Raw genomic sequence first — 3,637 nt, 5'->3', positions numbered from 1 at the left:
ATACAACACCGAAGGCATGATCTGTGAAAGGAAGAATGGATGAGCTAGGCACAATTAAAATGAAAAACTTGAACTTTGTGAAAGACAATGTCAAAAGAAGACAAACCATAGACTGGGAGAAAGTATTTGTAAGGACATAGCTCATAAAGGAATTTTATCCAACAATAAGAAGACAAACAATGGCCCTCAAATTGACCAAAGATATGAACAAACACCTCACTGAAGAGAATATACAGATGACAAATAAGCATATGAAATGATGTTTCATATTATATGTCATTGGGGAAAATGCAAATTAAAACAATGAGATACTGCTATACACCTATTAAAATGCTGAAAATCTGGAATACTGACAACACAAAATGCTTGGCGAGGATGAAGGGCAACAGGAACGCTCATTCATTGCTGATAGAAATGGAAAATGGTATAGCTATTTGGGAAGACAGTTTGACTTGTTATTGTGAAATGACCTTATGACTCTGCAGTCATCTTACTTGGCATTTACCCAAAGGAGTTGAAAACTTGCATCCCTACAAATACCTACACATACATGTTTATCAAAGTTTTATTCATAAATGCCAAGATTTGGAAGCAACCAAGGTGTTTTTTAGTAGGTGAGTAGATAAACGAACCTCGGCACATTCAGACAATGGAGTATTATCCAGTGCCAAAAAGAAATGAATTTTCAAGTCATGAAAAGACATGGAAGGAACTTGTGCATATTACTACGTGAAAGAAGCCAATCTGAGAAGGCTACATTCCATATGTTTCCAACCATAAAAGGCAAAACTAACAGAGACAGTAAAAAAATCATTGGTTTTCAGAGGTTGGTGGAGTAGGAAGAAGTAAGTGGAGCACATTTTTAGGGCAGTGAAAAAAGCTTATGATACCATCATGATTCATTATACATTTGTTTAAACCAAAAATGTACAAAACCAAGAGTGAATTTTCAGATAAACTACAGACTTAGGGTAATTATCATGGGCCAATGGAGGTTCACCAGTTGTAACAAATACAATGCTCTGGTGGGGCTGCTTGTAATGGGGGAGACCATGCCTGTGTGGGAGTGGGAGTATATGGTAAATCATTGTATCTTTCTCTCAATTTTGCTGTGAATCTAAAAAGCTACTCCCCAAAAATAAAGCCTGCAAAAAATCAATTACAAGTAGACTATTTGGATAGTCTAATAAATATATGCTAATTGGGTGTTAATGAATGCCAGCCAAAATTTACTAGGTACAGATTATGTCAGAAAAAATAATTTAGTTAACTTTCAAATAACGTGTTAGGTAGGTAGTGTAATAATTTTTCAGGCAATGTAGGAATTTACATATTAATTTTCCCAATTTCTTCGAAGAAAGAAATATAGCTTTAATAATAAAATACACGGAGAGCTCATTTATAGAGCATAAAGTGTTTTTCCCAAGGTCTTCCTCCTCTCAGAGAGCAAATTTCTGTATTTGTTTCCATCTGCATGGTATCCCATAGAATTTCTTGGAAGTTATTGTATTTTGACTACTCTGTGCCTTAGTTTTTAATACTCATGCTTGTTTTTCCTTATTCTTATATTTTTAGCCTTAGAATTCTAATAGGGAAAAAAGTTATCCCATTAAGCTTCCATTATTTATTTATAAACTCTCTTGCTTGTCAAATGATTAAATTGGGGAAAACTTATACATCATTGAGATTATAAAGAAGATTTGAAGCAATAATTAATTTATTTCTCTGGCATCTGCTTATTTCCTATTTTAGTACCTGGTATTGTAGTTGTCCTGATTTAATGTCAAATTCTTTACTGAGAGGACTTTACTAACATTTTAGATGACATGTGTTATTTTGAAGTAGCCCCTTTCATAAGAATGAAAAGAAAGAGAAAATGTATATATGTTGAGTAACTAGTCTTTCTATTTGTAGGTTTATTTTATGTATTTGGGGGTAGTGAGGGTGTTTAGGATGTTGGGGTTTAGATCTGAGTTAAAGCCCATTATAAACCATATTTGCTGTTGGACTATATTTTTTCATGATGTGCTTTTTACATATATTAATTTGAAGGCAGGGCACGGTGACATAATGGACGGGTGCTTTCGGCTCCATGTCAAAGCAGACCTGAAGGAATCTGATGAAGAGGCAAAGAAATGAATATGTCCCTGGACATTGGCCAGCTGTAGAGAGCTGGTTGTTAAATACCCTTTTAAATATCTAACTATATAATTGTACTGATGTCGCAAAATTCTTATTTCTGACCTTGATTCAACTGATGTCAGAGAGGTGATTTTGGGAACATTATCTCACCATAATGTGAGAATGTTAACATTATATGTGACAGTATTAATAAAGAAAATTAATGGTGTTAATGCTCTGTGTGTTGTTAAATTATAAGAAATTTCTATATAAAATTAAGCATTGGAAACAAGTTACTCATTATGCAAACCGACAGTAACAATAGTACTTCATATATATTCATGAATAGTAACCACTCAATGTGGTCCAATTTTCCTCTCAGTCAGCTTTTCATCCTGACATTTTGTTTTAAAATGGTGCAACATGTTTTTCTTTTAATTTTCTCTTGCATGAACAAGTTCAAGGCAACCAGTCTATAATTATCCATTCACAAACAATAGCTAATTGATTTTTATAAGTTTCTACTCTATCATCTACCTGCAGAGAAAATTAAGCACACATCAAGAAATTATGTGCTCACTTTTGGTGTAATGTAGATTTCATTTTACCTTTGGATATGTTGATTAGAATTTTCCTTTGAGAGTTGGAGCTTGTTGGCATCTAAGCTACAGTGCTTATGAAAGAGGAAAAAAAATATGTTAAATAGTCCTATATCTTTTGGCAAGGAAAAATATGTTTGATGTAGTAAATACTAAATGCTTTTCTTTAAAAAAAAACAAAATATTAAGTGCTGATTGCTATGTAATGTATCTTTCAATTCTTAGTTTACACCATTTGACAACAGAGGTTGCTTGAGCATTTCTCTGGGAAAAATGATGAAGCTACCCAGAAGTACTGTCAAGGATCAAGGGGTCCCAAAGAATTGGAGAAATTAATTCTTGGCAAATGAAACATTATAGGGTAGCTTTCTTCTTCTCTCAGGGGCATGTGGGTTGTCCAATACAGCAGCTACATGTGGTTGTTTAAAGTTAAATTAAATAAAAGTAAAATAAATAAATTCAGTCCCTCACTTGCTGTAGACACATTCAGTGGCTAGTAGTTATGCTACTGATAATCACAGAGAACATTTCGATCATCTTTGAAGTTCTATTGGACTGACCTGAGGTAGACTTGTGGATGGAGATGTCCAACAGTCGGCGATGCGGGTTTGAAGTGAGGAATGAGATTCTATAAAGGATTACTAATTTTATGGTCCCCCAATTTAAAGTAAGAGTTGGAACTATGAAATAGAAGAGATTGCTAAGAAAGGTAAGACACAGTCCTTTAAAAAGCTGGAAGACTGGGGGCGCCTGGGTGGCTCAGTGGGTTAAGTCGCTGCCTTCGGCTCGGGTCATGATCTCAGGGTCCTGGGATCGAGTCCCGCGTCGGGCTCTCTGCTCAGCAGGGAGTCTGCTTCCCTCCCTCTCTCTCTGCCTGCCTCTCTGTCTACTTGTGATCTCTCTCTGTCAAATAAATC

General features: G+C 35.1%; 1 pseudogene; it reads left to right on the top strand.

The window, feature by feature from the left end:
* Window positions 1-362: 362 nt before the first annotated feature.
* The window catches only part of LOC111144747, a 14,634-nt pseudogene continuing 11,359 nt past the window's right edge, over window positions 363-3,637 (top strand).

The sequence above is a fragment of the Enhydra lutris genome, unplaced genomic scaffold, assembly GCF_002288905.1.
Source record: "Enhydra lutris kenyoni isolate GAN:26980312 unplaced genomic scaffold, ASM228890v2 scaffoldscaffold12, whole genome shotgun sequence".
Classification (NCBI taxonomy): Eukaryota; Metazoa; Chordata; class Mammalia; order Carnivora; family Mustelidae; genus Enhydra; species Enhydra lutris.
This window is presented reverse-complemented; position numbering and strand designations above follow the sequence as displayed.